The sequence below is a fragment of the Motacilla alba genome, chromosome 9, assembly GCF_015832195.1.
Source record: "Motacilla alba alba isolate MOTALB_02 chromosome 9, Motacilla_alba_V1.0_pri, whole genome shotgun sequence".
Classification (NCBI taxonomy): Eukaryota; Metazoa; Chordata; class Aves; order Passeriformes; family Motacillidae; genus Motacilla; species Motacilla alba.
The window spans coordinates 25,357,326-25,370,281 of record NC_052024.1 but is presented as its reverse complement, the minus strand read 5'-3'; positions in this window follow the sequence as shown (position 1 = coordinate 25,370,281).

Below are 12,956 nucleotides of genomic sequence, written 5' to 3'. Positions count from 1 at the left end.
TTCTCTGACTGTCCAAGCAAAATTTTTTTTTATGTTACTGTTAGGCAAGAGGAAAATATCATGCAGTCATTACACTGTAGTTTTTTTTAAATTTAACACTTCCAGCTTTTGCTTAAATTTAGATTAAGATATCAGTGCATCTCTTCCCTTTCTTACTTTTAGCTAATTTACAATCCACAGGTTACTTGTTTCTAATAGGTATTTACTGCTTTACTACTTTAAACAATAGCCATTTTCTTTTTTTCTAACTACTTCTAATTTTTTTTAAGTAGCACACGGACTAATGTTATAAAATCCAGACCAATGTAATAAAAATGAACAACTTTTTTTAGCTGAATTATTTAACGGTGACATCAAATTACATGTGAGGGAAGTCTGACAACCATCGTATGTACAGATATGGTTAGAATCCCCAGTGACAGACTTCCTCCTCATACTACAGAGTATGCATGGACGAGAAAATGTCTCTAAAATTAATCGGCTGAGAACATCCCTTGGCATCAGATCTGAGCAGGCTGTTTGTCCAGGTACCTTGTCTGCGAGCACAGACTGAAGGAAGTGAAGCTGAGTTCCACAGCCTCAGCACACTGAAAGCAGCAGCAGCAAAGTCTACAATTGCAATAGATTTACCACACATTGTAAACACAGCTCGAGCTGCTGCACAGTAAAGAGCAGCAAAAAGCACTGTGCATCCAGACATCATTCACAGAGCTCGAGGTACTGATTTCATCATATTGCTCACAGCATTGTACAGTAGTTAGCAATGAGAAACTCTGAAATGGTATAAGGTTCTTTATATAAATCATAAAAATCATACTGGAAATTTTCTTCAAAGTTTTTTTTGTAGCTTGCAAAACATCATATTTTTAAACACAGAATTCAAAATGGTCTCATACTAATAACTTCTCTCCAATAAAATCACACTTTGATTAGAAGTAGAAAACTATACTATTGTACAGTTTACCTGATCCGGAGCCTTGCCTTTCACCTGTGTCAAGGAATACTTTTGAACATTTTGAACATTTCTGAACAATGGCTGAAAATTTTATGCATTCATTCTTCTGTGTCTGAATCATACTTTTAGAGTTGATCAGACTTGAAAAACAAATACATGCCTCTGAATTTTCTTACTGGATATAAAAGACATACCTTTAACATTAGAGCTCTCCAAAAGGTTTAGAGTCAAAGCTATGATTCTTTCTCCATTTGAGGCATTTCCCCAAACATTCAGACACTACAGGGAGGAAAAAAAGCTTTTTCCTTCTGCTTTAAACAAAACAAAACAAAACAAAACAACATTATTAGAAATTTATATTAAAACCAGCAGAGTGAATGTATTTCTTCATAATACAAACTTCCAAAAGCAAGGTAGTCTTTCCTCACTTCTCTAAATCGATCTTCTAGAATAGGATGTAAGCATTATGAATTAGCACAGTGTTCTGCAGTAGCAAACCCAATTTGCCCAATCAATGTAAGAAAGTTCTAATACTGTCATTATGGCTACATGAGGGGAAATCTTGTTCCTCCACACAGAATAGATTTCACTTGCAGATGAGTTACAGAAGGGTGGTTTTCATAATGCACTTGAAATTTACTTATATGTAACAGTCAAACAGTTTATAAGAAATATGTAAAGTTATGAAAAGCCCTTTTTTATATTCAGTGTATGATCTCTAAACAAAATAAAAGCCTGTAGTGCCAGTCTGCTTGCTCACAAGAGGACATCAGTGGAAGCAAGGTGCCCTATAATCCTGCCAAATATATTCCCACCTGAACTTTGTGGGAAAACTGTTACTCTAGTTCTGAGCTCCGGGACACAGCTCCCTGGGCTGCTGCTGCAGTGCTGCGCTGGGCACATCTCAAAGCCTTTTGCTACTTGAGATGGCACACAAGAAGGCAGTACAGCCAGCATGACCTGCCTACTGATAAGGTGTTTGACAAAAAGAAGTGTTCTAGTAAGTCCTGAGGCTGAGGAAGGCCTGTGACTTTCCTCATGTTGAGGAGGTATTTTAATGATCTGTTGTCAAGAATTGGGCATCCCAACTTTTCCTACATCTGTACTCTAAAGGCAGTGATGTTCACTCCACTTTTAAAATGTGTCTCTGCACACACTCACCCAGCCTCCAAAATCTGCCTCTTTTCTTTGACAGGATCAAGGCATGACTCACTCCTCCTGGCCAACAACAAACTCAAGCAGCCACCTAAATCCATCCCAATGGAAGGAATTGCCTCTCCCTGCTGCAAGGCTCTGACACAGTTATCCCCACACCTGCTGGAAATTAGCGTCAGTTCTGAGGTGCCCTTTGCAGGTGTCACTACAAACTACGTCACGACAGATCAAGCACTTCCATTCCTCTTCCAGCATACCTCATCCTGACCTCAAGCTAACCCAAAATATCTTGCAAAGTCTACAAAAAACTTGTGAAGTTTTATGTCTGCTTTCAAGATGCTATGTATGTTTTGGTTTTAGTACTGCTCAGCACACGAATGTTCCCTCTTTGAAAATAGTTGATTCACTTGCCCAACAGGTAGCCCATTATGTTTAAGAGTGTGCCCTCTGTTGCTCCACCTGGACACAACTGTCATGGATGTAATTAAAAAGTTTCCTCAAGTAAAGGCTACAAGCAGGGGTGTGGATGTAGCCAGGTATTTCAAAATGGCCTCTATGAGCCATGCTGGGGACTTCTGCTTCTTTCTAAAAATACCTCTCAATAGGCAATGTGTGTGCAACTGAAGGAATGACTAAGAACTTTTTTCTGCAAGCCCCAGATTAGATGAAATGCTCTCCCTTGGTGTTACAGGGTACTGCATCTAAAAGGCAGGTGTGCAGAGTATGCTGACCTGCCTGCTGAGAAAATGCAGCTCATAACTTCTAATAAAAGCCTGCCCTTTTCCTCCACACTTTGCAACCCAGCTATCATTGTATAGCCGCTCTATAAAACAAAAATGCACAAGTTTTCAGAAGTATGAGGAATATCAGGAAGAATAAGCAGGCAAAACTGAAATATCTAATCATAAATAAATATCTAATAAAAATTTAAAAATGCAACTCTGCTTTTGTAAGTATATGCTTACGAGGCATACCTAGACATTCAAACGTATCTACAGCTTTTGGGCAGAAGCATTCCAACTGAAAAATAACTTGGGAACAAAGTCTCTGTGTATCAAATGCCCAAGATTATTATGTAGAACTAAACATATTGGTCTTTATTTTTTGTGGGTTTTTTCCCCCAATATTCTTACTACATTGCAACACCCACTATGCATTTAGCAGAAATGCCTGTTAACAGGGATAGTGATTGGAACAGTCAAGAAAACAGAGATCACTTTTTAAAAAGCCTTTCTCTTAAAACTCCCATATTTGTTACTTTTTAAAGACTAACAGAAGTTCTGAAAACATGTGTTTCCACATCATTACAGATATGACCTAAATGAACCACCACTAAGGAAGTATCATTTCTACAGTCTCCCAGCACAATTCAGAAGATTTCCTGTTTCCAAGTGGAACAGGGGGAAAATACCCACTCAGTACACACCATCAAGTTCAGCGGCAGATTTCTCACCATTTAAATCTAAAAAGCAACAGTGCTTTCTTAGTGACTGCTTCCAGCATAACATGACTGAACAGGCATGGGAATTCCTCCATGATTTCCCACAGGCTCCACTAGGGAGAAGGCAGAGCAGATATGTCTGCCATCTGTCCAGTCAAAGCTGCAGACAGAAAATCACCACCTGAGCTTGTCCCAAAGAGCATCATGGAAAAAGGGCACTGTTTTCAGGGAGGAAACTAAATGCTCCTGGTGAGCAGCACAGCACAGGGGACTGCGCAGAAACAGTGAAGGAACAGAGCCAGGCTAAGCACCAAGTTACTAACACCACTAATAGCAGAGGAAGATCTCTGCATGAGGGCTACATGTGTTTCCCGGAATAACATACAGCTTGTACATTCTGCTGAATCATTTGTGCTGCAAATTGGTTGCAGTTTGCATACCAAATCCCATGGGGATTTCAACTAGTGTATTGTGATTTTTCAGCATCTTGAAATTCAGGTCACTTACTCTGTTGCCTAAATAGAAATCAGAAATAGAAAAGCCCATGTCCCTCAGTGACTTGCATTTAAAGACAGACAAAAACTTAAGAAAAGCCAGGAGTTTTGACAAAATCAAAGTGTGTATCTGCTGTGTCTGGAGAAACTGGTTCTACCTGTGAGCATAAACATGGCTCTGAAACAGCTTTTCAGCCAGAGCTCCTTCTGCACTTCAATGGTAGAGAAATGACAATCTTATCCTATGCAAAAGAGCATATAAAAGGGCTTAGCACTTTAAAAGCTGATGTCAAATTCACAGGATGAGCTCTACATTGTAATTAAAGAGATTAATAGTCAGTAAAAGCAGCAAAATACAAAGATGAAGCACCTCATTGTATTAAGATGACAGTTCATGTAGCAAGTCAGGTAGTTTTAAGCTAGTATTGATATGCATATTTCATGAGTATACAATAGCTTTTTACACAAAAAAGGCTAGGGTGTGACAAGAGCTGAAGCCCTTGCACAAGATCATACAGTAACAACCATCAGAGGAGCCAAGGTAAATCCTGACAGGCCACTTAAGGGCAACCTGGAGTGGTACTAGACATATAGTGGTGATGATCTAAAAGAACCTACATTGCTAACAACCAGGCTGTAAAGGTACATTAAGATTTGAAACATATTCACCAGTTAAAAAAAAAAAAAAAATTAGCCTCCACTCTAGAAACGTAGTGCTATTCCCAGCTCTTCTAAATGGTGTGAGAATTGGCTACCAAGAAGTTGACAAACATATGGCAATATCCTACACATTGAACTTGAAAAGAAATGCTATTAAAACAGACCCTTAGTACCACATATATGAGTTCATTCTGGAGTCCTAAAATCAGTCCAGGCCGCTATAAGACAAAGAGAGAAAACTGAAACAGAGAGACAACTCAAGAAGAGTTTAATCAAACTATTTGCACTTAATCTAACCAGGGACTCCTCTGTCAATAACAGCTGGATGCAACTCAGCCCACCAGTGCAGCCCCCAACAGGGAACTCCTGTATTCTTCTGAGATCCTGTTCACACTCATTCCCTGATATTGGTGCTAGCATTCCTGTGGTCTTACTTGGACTGGATCAGAGAACTAATGAGGATGAAAACTAGCCCAGTGGTGGAAATTACAAATTTTCAAACCACTTGTGTTCAGCCAGATCAGCCCATCTGCAAAGGGAGTGGCAGCACACCAGCACCATGCCTGCTCCTCTGGGCGCTGGTGGAAGCTCAGGTGGACAGTGCTGTGCCCCCAGCCACAAGGAGGCCCAGCTCTGCTGCCTCGGCCATGGACAGGAGCCCTGCAGTCTGGAGCAGCCAAGGCACTCCTCACTGCCAAAATTGTGCTTTCTGTGCTCTTGGTGAAGTACTAAAAGCACAACAAAGGGAGCAGGGGAAGAAATTGGAGAGTCTTAACAGAGTGCCAGAGGATGAGCCTGTATATTGGGGTGGTATCTTTTCAGATCCCTGTTTGTGTAGAACAGAGGCACCTGCTACAGTATTCCTTGCATCAGAGTGTCTCACCTGCAGAGGTGATGGTGCTGTGCATGGGGACACAGGGGATGACCAGGAGACAGCTGGGGAGGCAGAGCCATGGCCATGGGGACAGGGCAGCAGAAGGCAGCACATCTCAGGGGTGCAATTGATCTCTGGCCTTGGTGACAGGAGGAGATGGTAGAAAAGACAGCTTAAGGGACAGACACGAAAACCAGAAAATGTGAACTCTAGGTCTGCCACAGTCCCTTGACCTCAGGCCAGCTTCAAATGCTCAGCATATTTTTCATGATGAAATACAAACAATTAACTAGAATGATCTCTTTTAAAAAAAAAAAAAAAAACCAACCTAAATTATTCCTAATTTCTTGATAATCACTGTAAGACCAGAATTAGGCTCTTGGAATCTGAATGTTTGCACTGTTAGGATCCATGGCAGCCTTTACATAAAGATAAACACAGCAGAAGCACTGCACCTTTGAGGTCATGCAGCACACTTCATTCCAGATCCCTGGTATAAATGCAGGAGATCCATTATCTGTCAAAACAATATGGTGTGTTCTGAAAGGAACAGGGTACAGCCTGGTACAGTACCATTAAATATTAACACAAGTGATAACTAATCTACTCAAGGTGAGTCAACTCTGACCACAGTTTTAACCATTTACCAAAAAAAGAAAGTTTAATAAATCAAGACTAAGCACATAAATTGTCATAAAACATGATACATTATAGCTTTTTGAGAAAACATATATGTGAAAAAGATCCAAATTTTATTTTGCCACTTGAAAAAAAAAAATGAGAAGAAAAAAAATGAGAAGAAAAAATTTTGTAACCAACCCTGAGTTTGCAGTTCTAACAATTTTCACAAAACCCAGTGTTTTGCATTGAAAATTGATTACTTCCATGCCCTTTAGAAAACAAAATAAACCACCAACCCCTACATGATAAATCTCAATAATAAACTGCATTCTGGTAAATGTCTCTTGGGTTTTCCAACTACATGGTAGCCAACATTAATTTGATGCAGAAGCATCAAACTGAAACAGAAGAAAGAGGTTATTTTCCAATGAATAGACTAACAGTAATCTAGCTCTATCACACTCCTAAACACATTAAAAATTCAAGAGAGAAAGAGAAAGAGAGAAAGACAGAGAGAGAGAGAGAGAGAGAGAGAGAGAGAGAGAGAGAGAAAGAGGGACAGAGAGACAGAGAGAGACCATTGCATTATGTTTCCTGCAGCTGAGATCCTGTATGAGCTTTTAGCCTGGATGAACCTGCATTATCAACAGGCTCACTCTCAATTACCTGTTTATTTTTTGCTGACATTTGATTCTTAGCAATCTGTAACATTACATTTCCTACACAACAATCTGCTCGTGATATGGAAATTTATTGTAGTTTCCTACTTACAGCTCCACAGAAAGGTCTATCTTCCTCTCTGTTCAGTCTTACCAACACAAAGTTGTCCGTGAAGCAGAAAGAGTTGCCATGGAAATAAAACCAATTTAACAAAAGCTGCTGAAAGACCCCCATTAATTAAGCTATTATGGTAAAGCAATTTTTCCTCTCAATAAGTGTAGCTGGTATTATTTCAGTGACACAAAAAGAAAAACCTGTTGCTTTCTTCTGTAGATTCCTTGCTTTAGGGAGAAAGGTGTCAGTAGACAGTCTTGCACCACTTTTTATAGTTCATGGTAGAGTTTAAACTGAAGTGGTGAAAAGGAAGTAATTATTTGTGTCAACTTTGAGAACCCAAGTGAAGGTCACCGAATATAACTTGTTCCTGACAACAAAGGTTTTTTCTTGTTTTGAAACAAAAAGATCTGATTTAAAATACAGGTTTAAAGTTTGTTTTCACTTCTGAAATCAAGACTGTAAAATTCTTTTTGAAATACATATCATGCCTGTGTTCACTATGTTGACAAAATGAAATGGTCCATGTAAGTCTCAGAAAATAAAATAAACTTTAAACTATAGAGTATAATAAAAAAACACATCTGTGAAGTAGTTAACACATTCCAACTCTGTGGATGACATACCATACCCAAAAACCATATGGGCTTTCAATGAGGGAGTAACAGCTAATTTGGTTTCAAGCTGGGACAAACTTGGTCTGCAAAAAAAATAGGAAGGTGTAATCAAATGAAGGGAGAACTAGAATGTGCTTTTGTTTAGTAACAACTCAACAACAGAACCCAAAAAAGATAGTGACAATGACAAGAATTATGCTGTAAGAAGGGACAGGGCATGCCCAGAGGCAAGATTTCCATTGCTAAGGTTCATTTGAAGCTTAATGTGGATACTGTAACCAGCAGTATAACTGTACTCCTAGCCTAGCAAATTTAATAGCAACTAATCCATAATCACCAGGCACAAGCAGTGCCTAATACAAAACAGTTGCCTTAGACCATCTGGATGCCTATTTACAGAGCAACCACTTTGTTGCTGTACCTAATGTAGATTTCATGATTGCAAAGGGATGTAGTGGAGGGTGAGGGAGCAGCATGGAACATGCACCTGCACTCCTGAGAATTGTCCAGACACAGGGACAGGGCAAGCTTGCTTCTCAAAGCTGCAACAACACAGAAAGAACGGAAGGGGCAAGGTTGCTGGGAGAAGGTGTAGAGATTGTCCCATGTTCCCTCTGAAACTCTAAGAAATCCAAGCTCAAAAAAAAGCACGAATGGTCTGATAACAGGAATAGCATGGCATGTCTTTGCGCTGTGGGCTTTTCTTTGGGGAGTTGTGTTTGGGGGCTGTCAGCAGACAGCATACAATTCACAAAACCCCCAAGTTTTCACACATTTTCAACCAGTTCATAAAAAGAACACAAACTTCCACAAAATTTGTTGGAAATTAGACTTAACATTGCATGGTCTGTCTCAGTTTTTAAATTTATTTGTTAACTGAGAAATCAGTGAATTACTACAATGGTGCAAAAGCAAATGCTCAGCCTCAGATCTCCACTACTGCAGTGACTACTGCAGGCAAGGCCACAAACATGTAGCCTCACATTGCCTTCCACGAGCCTGTGGAGTCTATTGCTGATAACCAGGAACTCCAAGGTCAAGGCACCAGCAACTTGAGCATATTGGGTAAAATAATAGCATTTAAATTGTGGATGAAGAAGGATTTGGGTAAGACAATTCCTCATTTCTTCCACAGCAAGGCTTCCCACAGAAGTTTGAGAGAGCCAGGAATACATCCAAGGTATGCAAATAGGTTCTTAATGTATTAACTAAAAACAAAATGTTTCATTTATTTTGGAAAAATGAAGAAAAAGTCACAGCTGTGAGTTCTAAGCATTTCACAGATAAAAACCCAACCAGCTGCTTCCTTTAGAATTTCTTAATTCTTGCTATCAGAGGACAGCAGCATAGAAAAACATACTATTCAGTCTTGAAAATCTCTTTCTGTAATAGAATTACAGCATGAGGATAACAAAGAAAACAACTGAAGAGGAAATAGATTGTAAACCTGGACTATGACCCCACTCCTAACAAATGTCCGGGTGAAATCAGCACAGGAGGTGGACTAGCCAGCTGGAGGCATGTTTGTAGTTATGAGTAAGATAAATATGAGGCATTATGCATCCCAGTCTCTCATCAGATGGATTAAAGAGAATGCTGTATATAACATTCTTACTGTCAATCAAAAGCTGTACAGAATTACATCTAAGTACATGAGACATACAGCTTGGAGTGACCCACAGCAATCCTTAAATTTGAACACACTCAAAATTGTAACAGTCTTTCAGATTTGACCCAAAATGGAAAAGCAGGGAAAGAATAAATGCATCTGGTAAAAATAGGAGGCAGAGTCATCTGTTTCTAAAATTTGAAGCAACTGGCGTAGTTTCCCAGGTATCTCATGCTTGCTTGCTTGCTTTTGTAAAGTCAAGAGGAAGAAGAAAAACTAAATTACAGCAAGAGGATGATGGTACCTGATGGACAGTTGTGCACTTCAGCAGGCACAGTGACAAGAAGAATATATAACTGCAAATGCTGTATAACCATGGTAAATAATAGTTTGTGTGACTTGGCAAAAACTTGTGACAAAACAATAAAGAACACACAGCCCCACAGAGAAATAAATAACAGGTAACCCTAAAGGAAACAATTCCTTTGTTCTCTCATTTTTGAAAATACCTTAGGTGGAATTTTTGTCCTCATTATTTAAAGTATTGCAGTGGTGCTTAGATGGTCCACCGCAATTCTGAAGTTCCTTTGTTTTCTCTTACAGACATTGTGGATTACAAAAAAGGCAATTTCATTAATACATAACAACACACTTTTCATACAAATGAACAAAAATAAATATCACAAGATTCAAGAAATGTAACAGTAGAAAAAGAGAGGTATTACATACATATAGTTATGTAATTTTTGCTTACTTTAAAGTAATATAAACTAGAGAAGCATCAGAGACTGCTTAGAGCCCAAATGCCCATTTGCTACTGGTTGACAGTTACTTTTGGACTCATGTTCAGAGTATGCCTTCAGGAGAATGAAGGAATGGAATTTTATTAAAACCCTTACAGAACACGCTCAGTGTCGAAAAGGGCATTTGTGGAAAAGTTGGTGAATGGGCAGTGGGGACATGTAAAACAGAGACATGTAAAACAACATGACTACAGAACAGCAAAGTATAAAGCTGAGTTACAGTACAGTTGAATACAGTCGTTCTAATGTGCCTTCCAGCCCACTTCTCCTAGACACTCGTCATCAGCATACTTGGGTTTTCTGTATTCATGGTGATGTGATGTCCATGTGTCACTGAGGACACCACCCAGTCCAAGCTACGTTTGCCGTAAGCTCTTATCTGAGCTTTGACAAAGGTCAAAAAGATATGAGGGAAATACTGTGTACATCAACAGTCTGTCCTCAGAGCTTGGGAGAGTCCAGCAGCTGGGGCTGGGACAGGAAAGCCTGTTGTGAGGAAACCCATGAGACCTAGCTTTTCCTTAGGCATCTTTCCCTCTCTGCTCTCAGGTGCCTCACATACAGCGAGCCCCCAGGTCTGACAGAGGAGACTGGGAATAGGAAAAGGAATTAATTTCTCCCATGCCAAAGCTGTGTATATGGGTGCGATGATGGCTTTTACTTTTGTACGTACATAGACCCATTTTCAGCCTCTCACTGACATGCATTGCATATTCATGCATATCCATGCATTTCACAGGGAAGGAGTGGCTGAATCTCCAGCAAGAGGAGCAGGGTCTGCCCTCTCAGTACACCCCACTGGATGTACCCCTTTACTACACAGCTATCAGAGCTGGAGGGCTTTTTGGAGTTCTCCAAAGAACAGCTTGTGCTAATGGGATCCTTCACTGCAATGAAGATTTGGTTCACATGAAGGCACACATTTTTCAGCTCATTCTCCTTTGCACTCTCTTGAAAGAAAGAAACTTGATGCACAGTTTACCAGCCTCTCTCCAGCCCTCAATGGAACTGCACAACACCAAGCGTGCATTGTGTTACATGTGTTAAGAGCAATTTGATGCAGGAACATCCTTCAGTATGTGTTGCTCGACGCCAATGTGTCATCATATATATTTTATAAATTATTATATATGTATATATGTAAATGCATACACACAAGTTTACTAGCAACAGCAGAGGCTTGAGAAGACCTGTTTTCTACTAGGTTAGTGTAAATCCCATCCTACCTATAAATTTGTACCATCCCACTTCTTCCTGGCTCAGTTTAAGGGAGGGTCAGTACTTGTCACAAGCTTATCAAGCTCCAGGTATCCAAACTACATTTAGAATATGGAAGCAGCCAAACAAATCACAAGAGCAAGGACTTGTGACCTCAGGTGGTCATAACTATCTAATGAGTTCAGTAATTGACATAAAAAACTGATCAAGACAAACCTATCTACAATTCCAAATTACTAGATACATCAAAATACAAAATTTGAAGGGTATCAGCACTGCTTACATCCTCCTGAAACTACCAAAACTGAGTGGCCTGATATTGGTATAATTTTCCACAGGAAAATATGTCATTTTACCTTTCTGCACAGCATGGACTTTGTATGACTCAGGAGATGAGGAGTGAAGGAAACACCTTCCCAAAGTACACCAGAAAGGAGTACCTTCCATTATGATACTACAGTTTCTAGAAATATGCTGCTCAAGAGGACAGGATGACACAACATTCAGACTGGTTCCACCCCAGTTACCAGAGTCTCCAAGATGAAGCATTTATTCCAGGACTAGAATTGTGGCTAATGTTCTCGACAATGGGTCACTCTTCCCAAATAGAATGGCCAGAGCTGGAAAACATGGGTGGGAATGGAGGGAAAGAGCCTCTTCCAGAGCAGCTGAGTGTGCAAGCCACTCAGTTTTTCCCTGGGGGAAAATGCTTGACTCAATCTGAGTGCTGCTTTCCAGCTCAGGTTGGATGCCACTTCCCTGATGAAAATAATGTGTAGCTTAACCTCTCACATAAAAGCTGGCAATCGTTTAAAAACTCCATGTATAAATGAGTATAGTTGAACAGAGGGTCCTGGCTAGACTTCAGTGGCACTGGCAATGTTAGTGAGTGGAGGAAGGGAAAGTGCAGGAGTGCTGTGAACACCTGGCAACAACCTGATGGCAGCATCTGCCTTTGAACCACTTGCTGTGAATCAGGATGGCAGGGCGCTGGATGCAATTCAACTTAAAAACTTTTCCTCTTTACTGCAAGCCACAATTCACAACTGAAAAAAAAAAAAAAAAAAAAAGCCACATTGTAGTCAGATAGAGAAGGGGAAGAAAGCCAACTAAGACTTATATTCCAGCTGCAGCAAACATTTTTCCAGTGCCTATTACCAAGCCACTATAAGCGGGAGCCAAATTACAGATGTTTTCTACCAAATGGGAATGTTGTGAAAGCCTATTTAATGTATCAGGGGACATACGGAGAGTTTTCAGGTTCTGAATCTTTGACACAGAATCAATAACTGGCTGTTGAAAGCCATGAAAACAGCTTACACTGGCCCAACTGACATCTTATTGAATACCACACATAGGCTGTGCTCTCAGGACTTTTTTTCTTTGCTTGCTCTGTGATTGCATAATAGCTTACTTCTTGAGATGAAAAGTTGAATTTATGAGCATGTGAGTTTCAAAATGCTATCCTCAGGGGCCATATGTGTGTTGTTGTTACACGGACTGGACCAGAGGCTCATCTCTCCTTCAGGGACCAGCCAACAAACCAGTGGCAACACCTTGGGCATTTTCTGCTCTGTGCAGAGGAACACCAGGGTCAGACACACCAACACCCAGACATGGCTGGCAACACACTGGCAGCTCCCAGTGCCTGGCAGAGACAGCTGCTCTGGCTGAGCAGTGTGGGCTGCAAAGGGCCATGCTTTCCAAACTGTACCAAATAGCATCTGTTGCTCTA